The following is an 18,064-nucleotide window of genomic DNA, read 5'->3' on the forward strand; positions in this document are numbered from 1 at the left end:
TCGTGATAGCAAGCGAGTGCTCAAACGAATTCAGGCCTACTGTAAATAGAGTGGTAGGTCGATGAATAAATTATTGGTAGGTCTCGAGTTGGTGGAAGCTTCTGCGCGGTTCATGGCGGCTAAAGCCCCACATATAGAATCGTCTGTAAACTGTTTGAACTAGGATATTTTTTTTGGTTGATTCATGATGCTGGGTGGTTATTGTGAAGTGTTGGGCATGCAATTGATGTTTGGTTTGGGTGATTATGTAATGGAGGTTTGCAGAGGGGCTGTTGAAGCTTTGTAACTCTATTAATGGCGGCGTAAGAAATCGCCAGTAGATTATGTGAAACTTTGGTTAATTTGGTTTTTATTGATGCTTGAATGATGATTGATGTTTGGGGAGTAAAGGTTTGATGGTTGGGTCGATGTATATGGAGAAGGGGACGATTGAAGCTTTTACAGACATTAATGGCCGTAGATTGCGATTTTCGCAGTATAAGGAAATCGCGAGTTGTTGGTATTGGTGTCTAGGGGTTTTCTCAAGGAACCCAACCGCTGGGTTCAATATGGGTGGTGAGTGGCTGATTGGTGGTGGCTGGAGGTGGTGACGCTGGTGGAGGCGTTGGTGAGGAAGATGAACAGTGAAGTTAAATTTTTGTTTTGTTGGGCTTGGGCCCGAATTTCGTGGGTAGGCTTATGTTTTAGATTTTAGATTTTATTTTTTTAGACTTAAGGTTAAGACTTTGGGCCTTTGACTTTGGGCTTTTGGGGCTGGTTGACTGCTGTTGACCCTTGGCAGGTCGACTTTGACTTTGACCAGGGTTGACTTTGACCAGAGTTGACTTTTGACCAGGGTTGACTTTGACCAGACTTGACCCAATTTGACCTTTTAACTCGGATTATGATTTGGGTTATTAGGATAGGTCTAGGGCTATTAGCATGCTTGGCTTTAGGCTAAGACCATTATATATACGTGTGTATGTGTATTAACTACTATGTGATATTTCAGTTTTTATGATATGCAACGTTATGACACTTAGACATTAATCTAATTAATAACGCGTAAACCAAATACATGAATCAAGATACTCCTCCGTTCTCTAAAAGAATATATATAATAAATTTCAATAATGCGTAAACAAATTTACCGCACTCTTTTAGAACTATCCACGCCTCAAGTTTTGGATTTGAGTTTTATGACTGATGATGTCATATGTTAGGTGGACATTTATTGAATGTGCCATAAGTGGCCCGTTAGCGTTATATATGGATATTCATTGAATGTGCCATGAATGACCGATTCTTTGACCCCCTAGAGAGAAACTAAGGTATTAAGCTTGGTTAGTTGTATTCTTTGATTATGCGAGTGTTTGGATTACTTTTGAATACCTAATATAATATCTACATATGTTATATAGAAGTTCTAACTTTCTTTTGCAGGAGGGTAGGACTTAATAATATTTTGTGCAGGGACGCAGTCCTACCCTTATACAGCAGTGGATATCGGTAAGTTTTAATTCAATGAGTTAGATTTTAAAACAAGTTATTAGAATGAGTTAATCTAATAGAAGTTTTGCTTGGGAAGAAACTATGCCGGTTGAAATGACGGAACTACCTGTCTTCCAAGATGAGAATGATTTAGTAATGGGAAAATATAAAGTGATTGTTTGGATAATTAAAGTATGATAATGTTTATATGTGGTTAGTCTACTCATACCAGCAAATTCCATTTTGGTTCAATCCATGTTTGCTTTGTTTTGGCAACGTGGGTGTGTTCTTGGGAACATAGGTGGAAGGCAGTGAAACCGCGGCGTTTGATTTGGATTTGATCTGGAGCAGTCCGGGAGTTTATTTTATTAGGTCTGATCTTTTGGAAGTATGTAATAATGTAGTTTTCTTTTCATATGACATGAAAATACGATGTTGAAGACCTGTTATTCTTAGAGTGGTTTGATGTTTTATTGGGACGGAAGATAGACTTTTTTTATAAAGTAATAAAGAGAATTTTTGGAGATTATTTTTGTTGTTAAGATTCTTTTATGATGTGGGTTTTCGGTTTTGGCATGTGTAGTATCCACCCCGTCATAGCCTGGGTTTTTAGACAATTGAATATAGTGATGTTTGAGATATTTATATTTCAAATATTCATTTTTTAATTGTTTAGAAATTCGGGCCGTGACACGCGGTGAAAACGCCAATACCGGAGGAGCGATGGCGATAGGGGGAGCAGGACAAGGCGGAGTTATCGAGACAACGAGGGACAAAAGTTAGCGGGGATCGCGGGGCAATGGAGGCTTGGCGCCCTCGTGCTGCTTCAGAAATCAAAGCTATCAACATATGCCTACAATGATGTATAGCGAGAAGGCTATAAGGAAGTGGAGGTCGAAGTCGACTCTCTCTGAAATGTGAATGCAATCAACAAGCTGGAGAAACCCCCTTGGTTCTGCATGGACATGCTAAAAGCTATAGATATGAAAAGTTCGGAATTCACTTTTATATCTTTCTCTCATGTTTATAGAGAAGTGAACCGAGCTGCAGACTATTTAGCTTCTCATCATGATGCAGCTAATTTTGTTGTACAATTTGTCCCTCCACTAGATCATAGACTACAATGTATTGTAAATGATGATGCAAGTGGCCAAATATATGTACGAAATAGTTGAATCAATACAGGTGGGGGGTCTGCCTAACCCTAGCTTAATTTTAAAAAAAAAAAAAAAAAAAAAAAAAAAAAAACCTTCACAAGTTTTCAATCTACAAAAGAATTTACAAGTTTCCAATCTACAAAAGAATTTATAACTAGTCCTATATAATGCCTGCTTCCAATCCACAAAAACAAAAAACTTTAACATTGCTCCAATGATGCAAATCCAACCAAATTCAAGTATGCAAAAAATGCGGGTCGTCAAGTCCAATACTAGTATTCATCTTGTTCATCTCTACAAAAAAGAAAAAAAGAATGTTATACCCTAAAAATAGAGTTTATATAAAAGCAGCCATGTGAATGTGGACAACACCAAAAGTAGATGAAAATCTAAAGGAATGTAAATAAAGTGCATATATATGTAGCCTGCATACAAGGCCACAAGGCCAGTCACACATTGTCAAAACTGTAGTATGAACTTAATTGACATATAACATATGGACTGATAACTGCAAATAGCAAAAAATTACAAGGCAAAATTAAGTAGTGTTATTATATTGTCAACAACGAACGGAACTTTCCAACATCAGTTCTACTGGTGTTTCAAGTCCTAGGCATTAACACACAATTACTTCCATATCCCAATGAAGAAATTGAAGATCAAAGAGTCTAGATGGCAGCAACATTAACATGGCTTGTCTCTATCTATTGAAATAGGAACAAAATCGTTATATGACGTAAGTCAAGCTAACTTTTGGTACTATTGTATCCAAGTCAAAAGAACAATTTGCAGGGCACGCAGACTATCTAAAGGCCACATTGAGAATTCAGTGCATGAGTTATCTATATTACATGGCTAAGACTGCAAGGGAAGCACATAAGATCTCCAAAAATACTAGAGTGTTGCTCCCCCATAGTATAATTATAGTTTCTACTAATGGATCTTCGTGAGGGAACCCAGGGCCAATTGGTTAGGGCTGTGACTCCCCAAATCTCATGCAATAACATACCTAAGATACATGACTTTTATAGTAAAAATTTCGACAGTCTCCTCTGTATTATCGACATTTCATAAATATAAAACATGTCATAACTTGAAAATTTAATAAAAATACATCCAAACCAAATATAAAACATCATACATCAATCGTAAATTCAACTACTAAAAGATATACTAATTTGTAGAACCAGCTACTTAACCATCTCGACCAATGTCAGTTAAGTCAAGTAACCAATCCTCGAATAAGAAGAAAATTATAAATATACAAACACTATTCTAGAAACCCTAATACACAACTTATACAATGCAACTAACATACATCTCCACGTTACCAGAACAATCTTAACAAAACCATCAACCCTGATGTGTCGGTTTTATCATCTAGTGAGGTTGTTTTGGTAATCCAAATCCGACACAACAAAGTCACTTGATGTGTCTGTTTTTGTTAAACTTGTTGTGTCAGCGGTACTTGTGTCGGTTTCAAATTCATTCCAAAACTGACACAATTGACTTGTGTCACTTTTAAAATGACACAACAAGCCTTTTTTTTTAGTAGTGGACACAAAGAATTAGAGGTAGCAAGACATAAGAAGTTTAACTTACAACATTCTAGAGAGGAAAGTTCTCTGCATTAGTGTTTCCATAAATCAAGCTTCCATCGCTTCATATCATGCATCGAACCCTCTCTTTATCTCATCAAGCTCATGTTGCCTTTCCTCCTCTTTTTCTTGTGCTACCCTTCGCATTTCAGCCATCTCATTTTCCAATTTAGCAACACGATCAGAAGTTGTACCATGGGATGATGCTTGAGAGCCAAAATAACTAGTCGGTGTCACACCACGACCCATCAGCCTCACACGGCCATGTCGCTCACGCGGCATAACTTGCCTGTAGATTTCATCGGAAAGGGGTTGTTGATTTCCATTTTCATCTCTTCCAGCTAACTCTTTCATTTTTTCCTATATTGCAAACCGAATTAATATATATAAGAAGAAAACCATTTATTATATTCACTTAACATCATTATTAGATTTGAATTTTCACTTACTATATACTCTCTTGATTGTCCATCAAGTGCATCATTTGTCTTCCGACTTGTATGGGATAACACAAAGAAGTCTCCTTGAGATGGGGGTGCACCTTCCTCCCGAATCTGTCCAGACACAAACAAATTGTTATTTGACTTATTTCTTATAAGCCAATCTGAAAATGTAAGTTCACAACAAAGACAACAATAAATATCATACAATTTGTGCTCTCATTTCGGAAAACCTTTTCACCACTAGTATGCTTTGCTATTTGCTTAGAACGATTACGCTTGTTCCTCTCAGAAATTACCTAGATACACAGAAAACAAAAATAATATATAAGTTGTGAAAACTATTTCAAATGGAACACTAAAGTTCTTCATACTTGATGCTCGGGACTATCCTGCACTGCACAAGATTGACCCATTCTTGTTGTGATAGTCTGCTCTGGTTTGTGCGATATATACTCCCTCATATGTCGTGGTAAATGAATAGAAATTCTTTTTCCATTTAGTCTTCTTATTCCTGAATTCATCTGAGGCAATTCGACCCAAAGTAGTTTCTTTCTTGCTCTCATCAAGCTCCCACGAATCCTAAAACACGATGCAAATATGTACAATATATCATGGTGTATATAAACAACCAAACCTAGAACCTTGATACCCTATAACAAAATCACAATGGTGGCATACATGGATACTGACTACAAGTTGCAATCAAACTTTAAATAAAACCAAGTCAAGTGGTGGCACTTTAGTGTCAGGTAAATTCAGGGTCATTACATTTATTGCCATTCCAAATTAGTGTCAGGTAAATTCAGGGTCATAACATTTACCTTAAGCGTGTTCCATAGCCATAATTTATCATCTCCACCTTGCTGCTCTCAATATTTAGTCCAATCAAATCGATGCGATGATGTCATCAATACTCCCATAGATTCTGCAAACAAGCTTGGATGTGTATCTGGTCTATCAGGTTGATTATTGCCATTCCAAGTCAGTTTCAACTTCGAACTAGATGGGTTATTAAAAACCTTAGGAAGGGTAGAAGTGCCTCTAACCCATTTCCCACCTATTTAGAATGTTAAATATAGATATCAACACAACAAATAATATGAGTTAGATATTATTCAATAGTTAAAAACCTAAGAATTTAAAAATCAGTTGCAAATCTTACCATTCTCATCGCCATTTGGATCCTCTCGTCGTCTTTTTACCATTGCGTGCACTTATCTATGTTATACAAGAAAATTAAAGGAATGCCCAACATGACTAATAAACGCACTCATAAGAAAAGAAACATCAATCAAATTAATAAACTATCAAGAGAGAGCATTCATAACAAATTGAATACGCCGGTCTTAATAAAGATGCATACACCCAAACCGAAAGAAGGATATCTTTCGTCCAAGTGTTTCCATGCCTCAGAATCAGCTGGATGCCTTAATGCTCCATCCTTGCTACGACAATCTGCATGCCACCTTATGTCCTTTGATGTTTTTTGAGCACATAAATAATCTCTGAAGCCTTGGCTTTAACGGAAAATATCTCAAGACTTTTGCAGCTTTTTTCTTATGTTTCATAGTAGAATTACTTCCTTCCTCATCAGTCACAGATGGAGTAAGTTCCCACCTTGACTGACCACATATATCGCATTCATCCTTGTCCTCGATTGGCTTATTATCCTTCCAATACATCATACAATCATTTGGACAAGCGTCTATCTTTAATGCACTCCAAACCAAGGTCCCGAAGTTGCTTTTTTGATTCATAATGATTCTTTGGCATATTGATTTCATCAGGAAGTGACTCGTTTAATACTTGAAGTAACATGTCAAATGAATGGTTACTCCAGCCATTTAGACACTTTACATGAAGCAAGCGAACAAGGAAAGACAATTTTGAAGCTTTAGTAGAACCAGGATATAGTGGTGTCTCAGCCTCCTTCAATAATTTATAAAACTTTTGTGCCTCCTCATTTGGCTCATCCATACAAGGCTCACTCGAACTAGCCTCATTAGAAACAGGAATAGTTGGTGTGTCACTACCTGTTCCAACTAGGTCTGGAAACCCTAATGCATCTTGCAACATTTGGTGCATATCATCACCATCATTGGAGTCATGGCGAGCATCCACTTCATCTCCTTCCCCGTGTTTGGTCCAATGGATATATGACCGTACTATACCCTTATTTAATATGTGATCCCGAACTACATCTTTGGGCCTCAACACTTTATTAATGCATCGAACACATGGACAATAAATCTCATCACCAAACTCTTCAGGTCGATTATCCCATGCCCAGTTCACAAACTCCTCACAACCTAGAATATACTTGCGATTGGACCTTCCAACAGTCGGGTGCATCCAACTTTTATCCATCAAGTGCTAACTAATACACAACAAATACATAACCAAACATATAAGAGAATCTTCCTTAATACATAAGAAGCCTAATTAACATTGAAATCTATCAAGGTTGAAAAGTCACTAAAATAAAATAAAATAGGAAAAAGGCATCCGTTCCTGGAAGACCTACCTATGCTAATCGTACTTAACGAGGAGTATGCTTACAACAACAGAACACAAGCATTTAATATATTTTACTATCTCAGCCCAAGCATGTTAAACTTAATAACAAGTAAAAATAATGAGGAAATACAACATGATATGGAAACAAATTAAATATTAAGAGTTCAAACCAAGTACATACAAATCTAGCATTGCAACTTCTTAGTAAATATAAGGAACTAATCACCCTAAAATGGTTTAGTAGTAGTTAGCAAATAAAATGAGATGACACATATGTTGAATATCACATTAGAGCAAGCTAGACATCCCTACCAAAGGAAGCAAGCATGCTGATATCTAGTTTAGAAAATGACATGTTGAGTTTTAATACAGTACATGTCCACGCATTATACAACTAATCTAATGAAACAAGCAATATAATAAAATAAAAAAAATAAGGCCAAAAAGATATTGAAAAACTGAAGTGCGGTTCGAAAAATTGATAGCGCGGATTTTAGGAGCTTTCGGTCGAAATTCGCCAAACCGTGGTTTTAGATCGGGAGTGATATACCTTGTACATGGTTTGTGTGACTAAGGTTACATACCCTCACTGAGAAACTTTTCTCAAGGCAACTATGTTTGTACTTTGCAACGAAAGGACTTGAGAAATTAGCAAAACTGGGAATTTTACCCGAGAACTAAATGGGAATTTTTCTTTATCGTTATCCATACTTCCTAGCCGACACGCGACACGGACACGACACGACACGACACGACACGGATACGCGGACACGATATTTTTCAAAAATATAGGATACGGATACGTCATGGACACATTTGAATAATATATATATATATATATATTATATATATTTCGCCATCACAGAAAGGGCACAGAGCTGACTATTTTCCTATATAAGAAAAGTGTGAGGAGGGGCTGAAACCTAACTAAGTCGTTCTCTTTTCTCTCTAAAAAATTGGATACTCCGAATCGCGTATTCGACACGTATCGGAGCGTATCCGCGTTGGACACGTATCGGACACCAATACTTCACCCTTAGAGACATATCAGTGCTTCATAGTGTGTCGGTATCCGTGCTTCCTAGGATAACATACATGACCGAGTACTATTTCTTGGTCATAGTTCTTCTCTGTCTCTATCAACTTCAGACTTTCCCGAATGCAAGCAAAATTCTATATATTTTACTGATGACCACTATGAAGGATACTTTGGGCAAGAAGAGTATGGAATTAGACCTCATGATATGGGAATTTTCAACCTTAAAGATTGTACAGTTGAGCCACATTACCGAACTGGCGAACTGACTCCAAAAATATCAACCTGGCATCTGGGTGGAACCTATGCTGTAGCAGTGCTCTGCATGCACTACTACAGAATGACACTTATACCACTGTTTTTAAGTGTGGTATAAATATATTTACCACTGTTATACAACCGTGACAATAGGTGGTGTGGTATATAATAATAGCAAAACTGTGGTATATATGTTTAACGGATACCACGGTTTTTCAAAGAACCGTGGTTTGTATGCCCATTATATACCACGGTTGTCAACAGAACCGTGGCATAAAAGCTATTGAAACCGTGGTTTATATTAGTATATGTGTTATAATACCGTGGTATATAGTTATACTAAACACTACGGTTTATGCCAAACTATGGTATATATATATATATATATATATATATATATATATATATATTAATAATAATGCTAGTAACAGTCTTCCACTTAAAAACCGAACCTGCATAACAAAATTTACACAGCCTGCCTACATACAACATTTCCATCTTCCCAACAAATTCCAAAATGTACAATAAACTATCAAACATTGCAAAAAAAGATAATAATAAAAAAAAAAAAAAAAAAAAAAAAACTTCCATTAATTTTTTGAGTGCACTAAGAAAACAAACTTCGCATTCCTTTTCATAAATTAAAAAGGTAAGACTCATAAATTAAACCGAGGGGTCCGAACATAGCTAAAACTCATCCTCATTAAACCCGACTGAAACACCCCATTTTCCTGGATGAACTGAATAATATCGAGTCGAACACCATCAAGTTCATCTTGCGTGTATGTCTCCTTCAGTTCTAGTTAAGTTATATGGCTGACATATCCCTTATCTTGAATCACCTGCAAGAGAGAAACCGATAAGAACTTCCACATTCTTGACTGATGAATATCAACTATCAACCTTAATAGAACATAAAATAAAGAACATGTACTCGCACAACATAGACCAAAAAGCTAGTTTAGGAATATAAGTGATTGAATGCCGCCTTTTTTTAAAATCTTCAGTAGATTACCAACAACATTTAAGATTATTGGCTTGAGACCTAATGTGATGTATACATGTTTAAAGATAGCACATGTCAAATGGTAGTGTAAAGTGCTACAAGCTTACAATGAGGTAGAGCAATCGAACTTGAGTAATTCTCAATGAATGACAGCAAAACTTAACTACAACTACACCACCTATTGGAAAAAAAATTTAAAAAATAAAAATAAAAAATAACTACACCAACCATGAGTCAATACTTGACGAAGTGAAAGAAAAAAAATATGAAAACACTTACTTTGGCCATGACTTAATGCCGAAATTCAGCAAACCTACAATACTATTGGCCGGTTTCATTCAGATAGATCCCTTACCACCACAAAGATATTAGGAGCATGCATGCATGCACCGTTTAGGTAGGAGGAAAACTCCTATATCTAATGAGTCCAATTAGTGGATCACTTTTATGGTAATTGATAAAACATAAAATGAATAGTTTACCTACGAAATGAACGATGAAACTCAAAACGTAAGTAAACTAAAACTATTTATGTGTCTATGTTTATCAAAGTTTCTACTCTCAAATCTATGGAAATAGAGTGGAGTAACAAGTTCGTTCCACTCCTAGTGCTCTAGCATGGAATGTTTTCTAATCTAATTAGTCGGTCTTAAGTCAATGAGAGCTTTACGAAGGTGATATACTAACGATACTTACTGAATTTTAACCCTTGAATTTAACTACGAATGCTATGGAAATACGAGTGTTTGAATCTAGATAAAGAAATTAGAGGGGAATTGAATCCACCTCGAATCCAACTTAACAACCTAGCGTAGAATGTTGTATCTCAATTCTCACGTTCTTACGGCGAGAATTTTGAGTTCTAATCCCTAGTGTTCGTGGCATTTCTACCGAATACTAACTAGCATGTGAGGTCGTCCACCCATTCTCATGGCGAAACACGACCTTCTAGAGTGGAATAGAATCTACAACAATTCTATACTAACCACTAAGTTTCATCAAGGCTTCATCAACCCCTCTAATGGAGGTTTTAGCCTTGAGTCATCAAACTAACATTTCCCATTGAACCTAAACTAAACATAATGTAAGAAATTGAGATTTACTTAATTAAACAATAATGAATCTAATTTAATGGCTGGAATGGAATAAAAACAAGAATTTAAATTAGATCTAGAATGGAAATGACAAAATTCGAAATTGACAACTAACTATTTTATTTATCTAATCAATCAAGAACAATGATTCAAAGATTTAAACTAAAACAAGAATTGAAATGGAACTAAAACTTAATTAATTAATTAAAACAGATCTAGAATTATCTATATTATTTTAGGTCTAACTAGCTACCATTAACAAAGAGTGAAGCTTTGGTTTTTATATTCTCAGATCCAAAAATCGTGCATGGGCTTGGAGCCATGTTTTGGGCCAGAGAATCAAGCCCAAAACCCAATTCTTTCAGTCCAAAAAGGCCTATTCAACTGCAGTTCGCTTCAACAGACTTTTCGTCCACTTTTACTCCTTTGATTGGGTCAAGGCTTGGACCATTGGAAAGCTCTTTCCGATCCGGTCGTTTTGACATAAGGTAGGCCCAATTCCGAGGTCTGAGTCCAAAGATATGGTCTTCGGAAGTTCTGTTGACTTTGTGCACTGTTTCTGCCTGCGTGGACTTTGACTTTTCAACTTTGACCGGGCCTTAGAAAGGCTTTGTCTTCTTGAATCTTGGCCTTTAATCACGGAACTCCTTAGTAACCGACCTTTGCTCCTTTATCTCGCTAAAGTGGCACATTTCTGCACATAATGGACTTTGAAGCCTGAAATGCATAAAAACACGTGATCAGTGTTAACTCTTAATTATTACTCACATAATTGGTCTAAAAGTATGACTGTTACAGGGTTAAAACTACAGTTTTGGGCTCTTATCAGTAATCTTAAAGGCTATGTAACCATCCTATCAAATAATAATTTCTATATTTCTGATTTTCTGTGATCATCGTAATTTAATCAAACTTATTTTAGCTTTGACCAAATATACCAAGGTGGGAACAGTTGAATTCTATGACCTTATTCCCTTCCAATTTCTAACATGTGCAAACTGGCTACTAAAAGTGGAATATATGTTCAAAAGTATAACCGGGGCCTTCTTTGTTTTAATCAAATGACTAGAAGCAATGTTTTCAGTATATATAGATTACAACATTTAAGTGTTAGGCAGCCAACATAAACCCTACAAGGTAAGTACCAACTCTATCCACTTCACAGTCATTGAAAGCATTGAATTCACACAGGTAAAAAAATGAATATACCTTGACTGCATGCGTTCGAGCAGAGATTTTCTGGAAGCCAGTCTCAACTTTATGAAACCTCACATCCCTTATGTCCTCGATCAGAGATCTTACCTTTAAGAAAATCGAACATTAAAGAGAACAATGGGAAAAATCCAAATGCATAAAGAAATCGGGCATAAACAGGTCATGTGACTCACCATATATATATACATCCGATGTCATCAAAAGCACCATTGTCCAAAAAAAAAAAGAAGGATAAATGCATCAGAGAAGCAATACTACAAACATATGAGGTTCAGCTTGAACTACATACTGATCAAATAGAAGCTTTCATATTTGAATGTAATAAAACGGTAGTGGCTGAAATTCTCTAGGGGAGTCACGTTCAACTTCCAAGACTCGTGTCAACTTTTCTTAATATAGAAATGGAAGTGTATATTCAATTTGAGATATACTATATATACATATGGTCAGTATATTTATCTGGTATAGAACTCTTATGCATTATCTAGAACCATCCAGCTTGTAAGTGATAGGAGTGGAGCTTGTTTATACTATATACCGACATCAACAAGAATGATGTGTAAACACGCATGTGTTACTTTCTATGAAAACTACACTATTTTTAATCAACAAATCATGATCATCGCATGCATCAACAGTCCCCTAGCAGTGTGATGAACACAATCAAATCACATATTTTTTGGCACTTAAAAAAAAACCCCACGAACTCCAATGCAACCATATGTTAATCAGACCAAAGATCTGATTTTTGGCACATTTGGGAATGGCCGAGTCTTAAAAATGCAGACCTATTTAAATAGTAACCACTAAGAAAACCACAGTTGCTTTTAAAACCCAATAAAACTTGTTTCTTATAAGTAAAACAACTTATTTTAAGCAATCAAAATTGAGGTTGGAGTTAAACCATACCCATCCAGATACAAGTGCCAGAATACAAACACAGAAATATTTACAGAGAGCATTCACTAATCACAAGTACTTCTACTAAAAACATATCAGAGACTTACATTTCAACAGGAAAAAAATCTTTAAGGAGAATAAACAATAAAGATAACAACATAATTGCCAAATTCCACCGTTTTCATACCTTTTTTCGTCCAACCATGAGATCGAAACAAGATCTGCGAAGAGTGAAAAATAGAAGAAAACAAAGTTCAAACTTTCATCAAACAATTTAAAATTTTAGCGAACATTAAGAGCGAATCAACAAACAACGAACCTATGTTCATAAATCTTTTACCAAAATTAGTTTTCCAAATCAGAAAGGTAGAGCGTCGCATTGAGAAACCTACACTACTGCAAAAAAGTGCATAGATAGCATAGGAAAAACGTTATGAATTTTATTTCGTAGCATTTACAAAACGCTATCTATGGCCATGCTATACATTTTAAGATAGCGTTTGTGTCCAAAACGCTATCAAATTAATAGCATTTTGTCTAAAAACGCTATCAAAATAATAGCGTTTTTTATAGCATTTGTTAAAAATGCAATATATTCCATAGCGCTTCTACCTCAAAATGATAGCATTTCTTTCATTTTATTAAATTTCTATAGCGTTAGGAAAATGCTATTGTTTTTGTTAATATAAAATTAGAAAATTCATATGCATATTTAAATTATTAAATTAATGACTAAAAAAGAAATTGGATCCAGATGGATTCGAACCATCAACCTCTCAATTATTTGAGCACTCTTCATTTCGAGCTTATGGATCCGTTGTACTTCAACCCCCTAATTTACCATTTTACATAGTTCACCTATAATGATAGGAAAGTACTTAATTATTATATCTCCACACTATAGTACACATAATACATAGATAGAAGCACGATTAATCCATAAAAACTACTTATACATCATGCAAGATCTATACTATTCAAAGATTTCATGCTTATTCTAATTCAATGGAATGTTATAATTTTAAAAAACATAATAGAGTCTTTTTTGATATGGGAAATATCATTTAAACAAAGGATATGGGAAATATCATAACTTTCTTGAGTAGATTTCCTCTTCTTGACGCGACGGCTTGAGTAGATTTCCATAACTTTATTTGAAACACACCCGACGCGACGACTTGGGTCAGATCTTGGGTACCGTTTGTGTATCCTCTTCTTGACCCAATTGCCCGACCCGTTTAGAGATCTTGGAAACTCATCCTTGGTTATGGAGCTGGTGTTTTTAAAACGGACCCCATTGTGACCGATAAAAAAAAAAAAAAGGGCACGGGTTTGAACCCACGACTTGTGTATGATGGGTGGCTATCGAGTCCCGAAATAAAATAACAACTTGATTAAACAATGACCCCATATAGGTGCGTGCTAATGGGCCATTAGGAGTTTGGGACATAAGTTTTGAATTGCAGTGCAACTTCAGCCGTTCAAAGTTAAAATGAAGCAAAATCCTTAGCGCTAAACTATAAACCTTCGCATCCCAAGCCCACACCAATCTTTAGTTATCAACTGTTTAAAATTCTTTGTTTTGCTATTAGAACCAAGAGACAAGTACAATGTGTTTGCAGTTGCACTCAAGTATGCCACACAAAACATTTATAAGAATTACATCATATTATGGTTATACTTGAATCTGTGTTGGACATTTGAGAAAAAATACCTTGAAGGGGGAAGTACTTGGGACACTGAATATGATGTTTCACGCTCAGTTGCAAGACGTTGAGCCTTCTGAAACTCTTTTAAAGCTGCCTGGAAATCTTTTGCAAGCTTAGCATCATCAATCTTTTTGCTTGCCTGCAATTAGATAGGGAAAAAAAATCAGAACTAAGAACCACTCAGTTACGAAGAAAGCAAACTTTTGAAAACCATGGAAACCTAATCGGTAGTTAACATCAAAAGAATCAATCACGTCAGAGGTAATTGATCTGTACTTACACTAACTTCGGTATATTGATCTATTTCACTAGCTTGTTTAAGCTTGGTTGTAGTATCTTTCACCAACCGTCCAATATGTAACCTTGTCTTACATGCATTATTAACTGCAATAATAAGAAAACAACACAAATTATTCAAAGTACTTTGGGAAAGAAATAAAATTTCGTTCAGGCAACGCCATTGCTTAGCCATTTCTTAGCTTGCAAAACTAGGTCAGGGACTTTAAAGCCGGGGTGCTGGAACCAGCCCATGGTCCGGAGGCTAGGTACCCAAGTCTGGTCAAATCAGCAATCCCCTATCTAGAGAGTCCCAAGAAACTCAAATGTCATATGCATGTCAATCTCACGAGTGTTGGTGTACTCCAAACCAGCTGAGCTGCGCCTTGGGTACACAAGGCGCTCTACTAAGGCATGTTTTAATCTATACTGAAAATGAAATATAAAATGAAATAAATAATTAATTGTATTTAGAAGGAAAAGTACTCACAGTTTCATTTCTTTTGGGGAACATGGTGAGCCTGTGAATTTTTGGTCCACCGCGGGTAATGAATCATCTGCCTTAGATCCAATTAGGTCCATACCAAAGTATAATTTCTACATTACTTGGTTGCTCCTCAAGCCCTGCATATTCCATATAAAAATCATTTGCTCTCTTAATCTTAACTACTGGTATATTATGAATATCCGGTATAGCCAATTTTTCCTCAGGTTCCATGATCTTGTCCTTTATTGGTGAGCCTACGGTAGAGACATTTATGTCTTTAGGAGTCTCTGCCATCTCTCTTCAGGAGTAATGCTTGAACAGAGATGATTTGGAATTATAGAGAAGAAATGATGACTGCAATAAGAAAACAACACCAACTATACCAATTGATGCAAAAAAATTCACGAAAATTTTGAAACGTAAAACTTGGAAAGAAATAAAAATGATGATGAAGACTCACAACTTGTCGCGAAGCTCGGGGGTGTCTTTAGGAGTACCAAGAGTATTAACGAGGCGTTGGAAAGTGGAAACAAGTATATTCACTTGTCTTGTAGTAGCAAACTCGATTCGGTGGTGTTCCAACTTCAAATCCCATGAACAATTGGAGTTCCTTTCTGATTTTGTTTCTAGGGATTTCTATTTCTTTTTTCACCAAGTTAATGGGTTATATATATCCTCTGCTGAATCTGGCACGTGCGTGTGTGAAGTTTAAGTGCCAGGTTTACCAACGTGTTAAGTTGAGATAGCGTTTAGAAGAATTTTGGGACACCAAAGGTGGAAAACGTACCAGGTTAGGATAGCGCTGGGTTTACCAAGTGCAATGCCTATTTTTAGTATAGCGTTTTTTTATATATGCAATTAAATAAAAGCTATCTATGGCCATTTTTGTAGTAGTGTTAACTCGTTCTCAAACCGAAATCTGAAATCCAATTAAAGAAGAGAATTGAAGAGGAAGGCACGAAAATAAAAACCTTAATTTTCCAAACCCTAAAAAGAGAAGAAGAATTGAAGAAGAAGAAGGAAATTAAGAACTAACAAAAGAAGAAAGAAAAAAGCTTACCTTCGTTTTAGATGAAGAAGTACTGGTTTGAGCCAACCACTTCCCTCCTTTGAAAGTGAGAGAGAGGAGTGCGGGATTGGTTTTATACTGTTTCTTATTTTTCAGTTTTTTTTTTTTTTTTTATTTTTTTATTTTATTTCTGACGGTATCCATGTGTTAGTCAACCGTGACAAATTAATTTCGATAATTATCTAAAATTTAAGTAACATATAAAGTACATGCTAACGCTTTATAAATGTTAATAATTGTGTCACAGTTAAAAAAACGTTAAAAGTGAAAAATGAGAGCGTTACAAAATTACCCTTTTGGTGTAGTGGGGAATCCAATTTGAATGAGTTTCGTACTGTGTATTTTTTTTTTCACGTATTTAACTATTTGGAATAAAGTCATAAACCATGGTAGAAAGTGGAAAATTTATATACTACTGTTTATGTTTAAGGTAGTGGGGATGTGAAATACTCTCATGCTGAAAAAAAAACTAACCATGGTATATGGCCCAACTTATCCCACGGTTTTCATGTAACTGTGGCATATACTAGTAAACCAATGACCAAAGAAATTTCCGCCGTGGTATATAAGTATTTCCCACGGTTTTTGGAAGAACCGTGGTATAAACGTTCTTATTGACCGTGGTATATGTGTCATTCTGTAGTAGTGATGGGGTTATGCTTTGTTTCAGAGTACAATATACTTCGTTGGAGTTTAACTTCTTTGTTATCTGAGTATGTTTTCCTCTTTTCTTTTTGGGTTGGTAAGTTGCTCTCGTATTTTGTCTAAACTTTCATGTAACCATAATTATTAATCTTATGTTTACACTTTACATTATTGAGTTTGGAGTAAATTAATTCTTTAGTTTTTATTTTTTGAATAAGTTATGCATTAAGGCAGACCCCTACCAAGTACTATTAAAATCAAGTATGAAGCTTAACTAAGGTTGTCACAGCCATACCTACTGATCCGCAGTCCACAAACCTTAAACAAATGATATAAGCTATACACTGGGAAGTTTCTAGAACCGAGTAACCGACACCAACTGGTATGGCATAGAAAATCCGCCAGCAAACCCAGTTCTGACAACAACATTTCAAGGTCGGTTCTTTTCCGAGGCATTATATTGCAACGATTAGATTTTGCTTTCATATCCACTACATGAAAACTACATCTCCATCTAGCAAATTCATGAGAAACTTCCTTTTTCCTATCTAGTATCCACTACATAAAAAACTATATCTCTGTCCAGCAAATTCATGACAAGCTACCACTTGATGCTTTATCATTAGTACTTTACAACATTGAGCGCAGATGCATTTGATAGGGTTAAAAGGGTCTGTGTCTACATCACCACATGCTGAAGCATATGATTGAACATTCAAAGAACTTAATGGCTCTATATCCCAACCTTCAGTGTTCTTTGGAAGACAAAACATATAAAAGAGAATTTGGACTGTCGTACCATGAACTTGACAAAATCAACACAATGAATAAATCCAATTACCTTCTCTATTTCTTCCTAGTCCTTTATGGTAAATCCAAGCTCCTTGTCTAAGAAACTCAATTACGATTTTTCTACTGAACACACAAAGAAACAAAAATAATTCAGTAAGGCTTACCTGAAATTAAATGAATTTGGTGAAGGAAAAAGAATTGAACTGAAGCTTACCTGGTTCACTTTCGATAAAAATGGATGAATGGGAGAAGATATGAAAATGAGTTTTGTATCTAATGGAAATTTCAGTAATAGATTAGTCGCCCATGGTTTAGTTCATATTTGGGAGAGAGATAAAACCCTAAACATGCTCTTTCTTAATTGTTTTCCTTTTTTTCGATTTTTAGGCGCG

The 18,064-nt window shown here is 35.7% G+C and overlaps 1 long non-coding RNA gene across 1 annotated transcript; it reads right to left on the bottom strand.

The window, feature by feature from the left end:
• Positions 1–4,245: 4,245 nt before the first annotated feature.
• On the bottom strand, positions 4,246–17,815 carry LOC147474745 (uncharacterized). The gene is made up of 3 exons (XR_015209338.1): positions 17,722–17,815; positions 4,675–4,779; positions 4,246–4,585 (listed from the first exon to the last, which is right to left on the bottom strand). It is a non-coding gene; the product is annotated as an uncharacterized LOC147474745 (long non-coding RNA).
• Between the last annotated feature and the right edge of the window lie 249 nt (positions 17,816–18,064).

The sequence above is a fragment of the Coptis chinensis genome, chromosome 9 (genome assembly GCF_015680905.1).
Source record: "Coptis chinensis isolate HL-2020 chromosome 9, ASM1568090v1, whole genome shotgun sequence".
Taxonomy (NCBI): Eukaryota; Viridiplantae; Streptophyta; class Magnoliopsida; order Ranunculales; family Ranunculaceae; genus Coptis; species Coptis chinensis.